General features: G+C 38.2%; 1 protein-coding gene across 1 annotated transcript in view; it reads left to right on the top strand.

The window, feature by feature from the left end:
* Window positions 1-8,860, top strand: part of ADK (adenosine kinase) — a 320,748-nt gene that overhangs the window by 285,047 nt on the left and 26,841 nt on the right. The window lies entirely within an intron of this gene.

Below are 8,860 nucleotides of genomic sequence, written 5' to 3'. Positions count from 1 at the left end.
ACTCCAGTCTGGGTGACAGAGTGAGACTCCAACTCAAAAAAAAAAGAAAGAAAGAAAGAATTAAGAGAACAGGACAAAGTCTTCAAGAATGTGGGGTTATGTAAAACATCCAAACTGAAGAATCATAGGTATTCCTATGAGGTATTCTATGAGAAGAGAAAACAACAGGTTTGAAAACCTATTTGAGGGAATAATGGAGGAAAACTTCCCAGCTTTGCCAGAGTTCTAAACATCCAGATGCAAGAAACCCAAAGAACCCCCAGAAGATTCATAGCAAAAAGATCATCCCCAAGACATGTAATCATCCAGCTATGCAAAGTTAATGTGAATGAAAGAATTTCAAGAAAAGTGAGACAAAAGCATTAAATAACTTACAAAGATAAACCTGTCAGACTAACAGCAGACTTCTCAAAAGAAACCCTGCAAGCCAGAAGGGATTAGGGCCCCATCTTCAATCTCCTCAAACAGAATAACTGTCAGTCAAGGATTTTGTATCCCACAAAACTAAGTTTCATAAATGAAGGAGAAATGAAGTCCTCTGCAGACAAGCAAACACTGAGGGAATTTGTCACTACTAGACCTGCTCTGCAAGAAATATCCAAAGGAGTTCTAAATACTGAAGCAAAATGTCAAAATACATCAGTTAGAAAAACGCTGGAAATCATAAAATTCACAGGCTTTATGGAACACCAACACAATAGAGACAATAAATAAAGAAGCCAGATAACAACCAGTATGATGAATAGAACACTGCCTTACATATATCACTATTAACTCTGAATGTAAGTGGTCTCAGTGCCCCACTAAAAAGATATAGACTGACAGAATGGATTAAAAAACACAACCCAAATATCTGCTGCCTTCAAAAACCCACTTAACTCACAAAGACTCCTATAGACTCAAAGAAAAAGGGTGGGGGAAAATATTGCACACAAATAGAAACCAAAAACGAGCAGGAGTAGCCACTTTCATATTAGATAAAACAGACTTTACATTAACAACAGTTTTTTTAAAAAGATAGCTATTTAATAATGATAAAGGGATCAGGATCAGTTCAATGAGAAGACATAACAATTTTAAATATATATGTTCCTAACACTAGAGCCTTCAGCTTTATAAAACAGACAGGCAGCAATATAATAATCATGGGAGACTTTAACACCCCACTGACAACAATAGACAGATCATCAAGGCAGAAAGTCAACAAAGAAACATTGTAGTTAAACTCTAGAGGAAATGGAACCAACAGACATCTACAGAACATTCCATCCCAAAACTACAGAATACATTTTTCTCATCAGCACTTGGAACATTCTCCAAGATAGACCATATGATAGGCCACAAATCAAGTCTCAATAAATTTTAAAAATCGAAGTCATGTCAAGCACCATCCCAGACCATCCCAGAGCCAGTGGAATAAAACTAGAAATTAACTCTGAGAAAAACACATGAAACCACAGTTGAATAAAACTAGAAATTAACTCTAAGAACTTGTAAAACCAAAGACATGGAAGTTAAATTATTTGCTCCTGAATGATCCTTGGGTCAACAGTGAAATCAAGAAGGAAATTTAAAAATTCCTTGAAACAAATGACAACAATGAATCAAGTTATCAAAACCTCTCGACACAGCCAAAGCTGTACTCAGAGGAAAATTAATAGCACTTAAGGCCCACATTAATAAGACCAAAAGATCACATATCAACAACCTAACCTTAAGTAACTAAAAAACATCAGAAACAAACCAAACTCAAAGTTAGCAGAAGAAAGGAAATAAAGATCAGAGCAGAACTAATTGAAATTGAAATTTAAAAGAACAATACAAAAAAATCAATTAAACAAAAAATTGGATTTTTTTGAAAAAAAATAAAATCGTAGACCACTAGCAAGATTAATTAGGAAACAAAGAGAGAAGTCTCAAATTAGCTCAATCAGAAATGAAAAGGAGACATTACAACTGATAAGATGGAAATTCAAAAGATTCTCTGAGATTATTAGGAACCCCTCTTTGCAAACAAACTATACAATTTAGAGGAAATGAATAAATTCTTGGAAACATATAACCCCACACCTTGAATCAGGACGAAATAGAAACCCTGGACAAACCAATAACAGGTAGCAAAATTAAAGCAGTAATTAGAAGTGTCCCAACAAAAAAAGACCAGGACCTGATGGACTCATGGCTAAATTCTACCAAACCTTCAAAGAAGAACTGGTACCAATTTTACTGAAGCTATTCCACAAAACTGAAAATGAGGGAATCCTCCCTAACTCATCCTACAAGGCCAGTGTCACTCTACTACCAAAGCCAGGAAAAGAGACAACAAAAAAAGAAGACTAGAGATCAATATTTCTTATGAACATAGATGCAAAAATCCTCAACAAAATATTAGCAAACCAATTTCAGCAGCATATTAAAATAAATAATAATCCACCACAACCAAGTGGGTTTTATCCCAGGGATGCAAGGATGGTTCAGCATACACAAGTCAATAAGTATGATCCACCACATAAACAGAATTAAAAACAAAAATCTTATGATCATTTCAATAGATGCAGGAAAAGCATCTGATAAAATCCAGCATTGCTTCATTATAAAAACCCTCAGCAAAATAGGCATAGAGGGAACATTCCTTAAAATAATAAAAACTATGTATTACAAACCCACGGCCAATGTCATCCTGAACAGAGAAAAGTTGAACACATTACCATCAGAACTGGAACAAGGCAAGGATGCCCACCTTCACCACTCCTATTCAACATAGTACTGGAAGTCCTGGCCAGAGCAATCAGGTAAGAAAAAGAAATAAAGGATATCCAAATTGGTAAAGAAGAAATCAAACTATCTCTGTATGCTGACAGTATGATCTTATACCTAGAGAACCCTAAAGACTCCAAAAGACTCCTGTGCTTGATAAATGAATTTGGTAACATTTCAGGATAAAAACTCAACAACGTAAGTCAGTAGCACTGCTATACACCAATAGTGACCAAGCTGAGAATCAAATCAAGAACTAGATTCCATTTACAATGGCAGCCAAAAGGCTAAAATACCTAGGAATTATTTAACCATGGAGGTGAAAGATCTCTACAAGGAGAACTATAAAACTCTGATGAAAGAAATTGCAGCGGACACAAACAAATGAAGAACCATCCCATGCTCATGGATTGAAAGAATCAACATTATTAAAATGATCATATTACCCAAAGTAATCTACATTCAATGCAATCCCTATCAAACAACCAATGCCATTTTTCACAGAATTAGAAAAAGCAATCCCTAAATTCATATGGAACCAAAAAAGAGCCAGAATAACCAAAGCAATCCTAAGCAAAAAGAACAAAGCTGGAGGCATCACATTACCCAACTTCAAATTACACTACAAGGCATAGTAACCAAAGCAGCATGTTATTGGTACAAGAGCAGACACATGGACCAATGGAACAGAATAGAGAATCCAGAAATAAACCCAAATTCCTACAAGCAACTGATCTTTGACAAAGCAGACCAAAACATACACTGGGGAAAGGATGCCCTATTCAACAAATGGTGCTGGAAAAAATTGGATAACTACATGCAAAAAAAAAATGAAACTTGATCCCTATCTCTCCTCATATACAAAAACTAACTCAAGATGAACTAAAGACTTACATGTCAGTCCTGAAACCATAAAAACCCTAAAAGAAAACCTAGGAAAAACTTTTCTGGACAGCAACTTAGGTAAAGAATTTATGACTAAAGCCCCAAAAGCAAATGCAACTAAAACAAAAATAAGCCGGGCTCGGTGGCTCAGCCTGTAATCCCGCGCCTTTGGGAGGCTAAGGTGAGCGGATTGCCTGAGCCCGCGGGTTCGAGACCCGCCTGGGCAGCAAGACCTCATCTCTACAATAAATCAAAACATCAGCCGGGCGTGGTAGCGCATGCCTGTAATTCCGGCTACTCGGAAGGCTGAGGCAGAAGGATTGCCAGAGCCCAGCAGGTCGAGGCTGCGGTGGCCGGGAGAGCCACTGCACTTCAGTCTGGGCGACAGAGTGAGACTCCAACTCAAAAAAAAAAAACAAAAACAAAAAACAAAAATAAATAAGTAGGACTTAATTAAACTAAAAAGCTGCATCACAAGATAATCAACAGAGTAGAAAGGCAACCTACAGAGTGGGAGAAGATATTCACAAACTATACATCTGACAAAAGACTAATATCCAAAATCTACAAAAAACTCCAACAACTCAGCAAGAAGAAACCAAATAACACTAAAAAGTATGCAAATAACATGAACAGACATCTCTCCAAAGAAGATACATAAATAGCCAACAAACATGAAAAAATGCTCAACATCACTCATAATCAGGGAAGTGCACATTAAAACCACAAGATACCACCTACACCAACCAGAATGGCCATTATTTTAAAAAACAATAGACGCTGATGCAGATGCAGAGTAAACACTTATACACTGTTTAGTACAACTTCTATGAAAAGTAGTATGAAGATTATTCAAATATTACTAAAAGTAGATCTACCATTTGATCCAGCAATTACACTACTAGGCATCTACCCTAAGGGACAGAGGTCGTTAGATAACAAGGACACCTGCACCTGCATGTTCATTCGCAACTGGAAAGATGTGGAATCAGCCTAAATGCCCATCAGTCAATCAGTGGACAGTGAAAATGTGGTATATATACACCATGGAATAATATGCAGCCATGAAAAAGAATGAAATCATGTCCTTTGCAGCAACGTAGGTGGAGCTGGAGATCATCATCCTAAGTGAACTGACTCAAAAATAGAAAACAAAACACCACATGTCCTCATGTGTGGGAGCTAAATGGTCACAAAGATGGACATAATAGACACTGGGGACAGCAATAAGGGGTGAGGGTTCAGAAGCTACCTATGGGGTTCAGTGTTCACTATTAGGGCAATGGGCTACCTGAAACCCAATCTCCATCACTACACAATATGTCCATGTAATGAACACACGTGTACCCCCTGAATCTAAAATTTAAAAATTATTTTTAATGTAAAAAAAAGATTGGTTATGGGACTGCTATGTTTGAATGTGTCACCTTTAAAATCCAGGTGTTGCCAATGTGATAGTATTAAGAAGTGGGGGGCTTTAGGAGGTAATTAGACCAGGAGGGCTCCTCTCCCATTAACGGAATTAAGACCCTTATAAAAGAGGATGCATGCAGACTTTAGCTAGCTTGCTCTTCTGCTTGGCAAGACATGACAAGACAGCCCCCACCAGACACCAAATGTCTTGAACTTCACAGCTGCATAATTGTGAGAAAATACATTTCTGAATGTTATATGTTACTCAGTGTCAAGTATTGTGTTATAGTAGCACAGACTAAAACAAAGAGTATGGACAAGTTACTTAACATTTCAGTTTTATAGCCTCAGTTTCCTCATCTATAAGATGAGGATGATGGACAGCTACCTCATCTGGGTTATTATGAAAGTTAAAAGAAGCAATGTTTACAAAGCACAATACCTGACACATAGTAAGGATTCATCAAATGTTACCTATTATAAGAGGAATCTCAAAGAAACCTCAAAGAGCCACTTCCTGAGAGTGTAACTGGATGGTGATTCTAGATTCAAGTCAGCTCCAGAGACCTCAGCAGCAGATATTCATGGATCTTCACTTGTTAATGCTACCAGCTGCATTGCTTATCTGCTGCTTCCTGCCTCACAGTCAGCATCCCAGACTGTCTTTGTTTTCCATTTTGACTTCTGAAAGAAAACATTAGGTTATTAGCTCAATTCACTTTCTGTGCTGTGTCTTAATTACGATTCTGGAATAACCATAAGTTGCTTGCCCTCGGGTCAGATGCCCTCCACCCCTGTTCTAATTAGTAGTAAAAGTTGATTTACATGCATAAAACATCTCAACAATACTGGAAGTGATTTTTCTTAAAAGTGTAATGGGTGGATGGGCTCTATAAACATTGTGTTTGCATGCCTTGTCTACTCTCTTCTTCCCATATTTATAGTTCTGAAAACATTCCCTACAACATGATCCATCTATCACACAATACAAGGAACATCAAGCACCTTGTATCTCAAGCCATAAACCTAGGAGTTATTCTTGAGTCCTTCTTTTCCTTTTGTCCAAACCTGCTATTAGTTCTTTTGATTCAACTTTGAGGTTGTATCTGAAACCCATCCACTTCTATTTCTCTGCTTTGACTTTAGCTTAGGCCTGTGTTACACTCACTACAGTAGCTTTCTAACTGATCTCCATGCTTTTACTCTTTCTGGCACTTCATTCCATTTTCTGCACAGTGACCAAAATAATCACTGTGGGAAGAAATTGAGTTATTTAATTCCCCTCCTTACAACCTTTCAGTTGCTTCTCATTGTACTTAGACTAAAAATGTAAGCTCCTATAGTGGTCCAAAGGATCTATATAATTTATTATTACTATCCCTGCATCTTTATTTCATGCTGTTTTCAGCCTTGCCTGCATGCTGTAGCTATACTGGTCAGTCTTCTTTCAGGCCTTAGATACATTATACGTGGAGTCTACTTTGCCTAGAATGTTCTTCCCCTACTCTTCAAAAGCCATCTCTTCTTTTTTTTTTTTCTGTTTTTTTTTTTTTGAGTTGGAGTCTCTCTGTCACCCAGACTGGAATGCAGTGGCCACTCCCGGCCACCGCAGCCTTGACCTGCTGGGCTCTGGCGATCCTTCCGCCTCAGCGCCATCTCTTCTTTAGTCATCTTATCTAACATGGCTCCTTGACTGTTATCTACTGCTACACACAATTCTTTTTCTTTTTTCTTTTTTTTTTGGGTGGTTGGTTGGGGTCTCACTCTGTCTCCCAGCCTCAACCTGGGCTTAGGCGATCCTTCTGCCTCAGCCAGCTGAGTTGCTAGGACAACGGGCATGTGTCCCTACGCCTAGCTAAGTTTTTAAAAATATTTTTGTAGAGATGAGATCTTGCTATGTTGTCCAGGCTGATCTCAACCTCCTGGACGCAAGTGATCCTCCCACCTTAGCCTCCCAAAGTGCTAGGATTACAGGTGTGAGCCACCACACCCACCCAGCCTGTTCTTTTTCTTAATAGCACTGAACACTCTCTAAAATTATCTTATTTATTTACTTGTTTTTGTTTATCTCCCCCTTAAAATGTGAGTGTCTGGAGAACAGGGACTATATGTGTCTTATTCACCAGTGTAGTCCTGGGACCCAGTACAGTGCCTGGCCTAGAGTAAATTCTTAGTAAACATTAGTTGAATGAATATCTATATCAGTCAGTCACATGCACAGATGCAAACAAACTTGCCCTTGACCATCAAATAAAACCATTCTAGTCAGTATATCTAGAAATTTGATTATGAAGTATGTTTTCAGAAGGGATTGGAATGAGTCAGGAAATAGAGTTGGCCATACTTAAGTAACAACTCACCTTGATTTAAGATTAACCCGTGTAACCCCACATCTTTATAATAAAAATTAAAATTTTAAAAAAAAAAGATGAACCCATGCTAGCGTGTATATGTGACTAATCCAGGAACAGAGAGACTGGTCACAGCTACCTTTTGACTAGTGGTACTTAAAATAGAAGCAGCTATGGAGAGAGCATTAGGAAATAAGGCAATATTTAATATCAATTGTGCTAAGTAGTTATAGTAGAAATATTAAAAACTTTATTCTGAATATCATAATCCTGACCATCAGGATTATGTTGTAATACGCAGGGCATACAGATCAGAGGCTCCAATTGAGACTTCATAGAGTATATTGAGGTTATCCAGTACATCTCCAAATTAATTATCAGTTCCCCTAATACACACATGTGTACTCCCAAACTTGGAGATTTGGTTTGCCAAAATGTTTAGGGAAGGGTCCAGTGTATCAAATAACAATTTTTGCCCTGTCCTATCCAGGACCTTTGCTGCCATTCTTTCAGTTACAGGTGGAATAGTGGTAAAAAGTAGCTCCTCCACAAAGAAGGCAATGAGAATCTCTAGTGAAGAACATTTGACATGAACTGAGCCTAGGACATACTCTACATTTCATTTTCCACACAGATTCCTTAGCTTTAAGCCACAGAATTGTTCTTCATTCTAACTTTCATCAGCAACCACATCAAGTCACTAAACTTAATTATGCTTCTTCCTACCTTTATTATCTGTCACCTAGAGCAGTAGTTCTGAAAATTGAGCATGCGTCAGAATCACCTGGAGAACTTGTTAAAGACAAATTGCTGGACCCTCTCCCAATGTTTCTGATTTAGTAACTCTGCGGTGGGCTTGGTGATGCTGAAGCCACTGATTCAAGGACGACAGTGTGAGAATCATTTCTAGGATATTGCAGTAGGCTCCTATTGGATCTCTCACTAACAGTTTCTTTCCTAATAAGTTCATACTCCACACTTCCACCATATCAACTGTCCACAAGCAATGAAATCATGTGCCTCCCCTACATATGATTATTAAGAGTTAGTTGACTCTTTATTGATTACAGTATAAAATCCATATCACGTCATACAACATCCTTGACAGCCGCCCCTGTTTTGTCTTTCCTGCCATGTCCCCAACTCAACCGACCTTTCAATATTTTGCAAAATATGCTTTGTCTTGTCAATAGTACCTGATTTTTCTTCTATTTATAGCATCCATTTCCCCTGCATAATGTTATTCACTGAAGCTCCAGCTCATGTCACTTCCAAGAAGCATTTCTAAATGTCCCCAAACTGAATTATTATGCTATTTTTTTCTGGGTTTTTTTGAGTTGGAATCTCACTCTTGTCGCCCCAGGCTGGAGTGCAATGGCACTCTCACGGCCACTGCAGCCTCTACCTGCTGGGCTCAGGTGATCCTTCCGCCTCAGCCTTCCAAGTAGCTGGAA

Source organism: Carlito syrichta, unplaced genomic scaffold (genome assembly GCF_000164805.1).
Source record: "Carlito syrichta isolate Samal-C Ts95f unplaced genomic scaffold, Tarsius_syrichta-2.0.1 Scaffold305927, whole genome shotgun sequence".
Classification (NCBI taxonomy): domain Eukaryota; kingdom Metazoa; phylum Chordata; class Mammalia; order Primates; family Tarsiidae; genus Carlito; species Carlito syrichta.
This window is presented reverse-complemented; position numbering and strand designations above follow the sequence as displayed.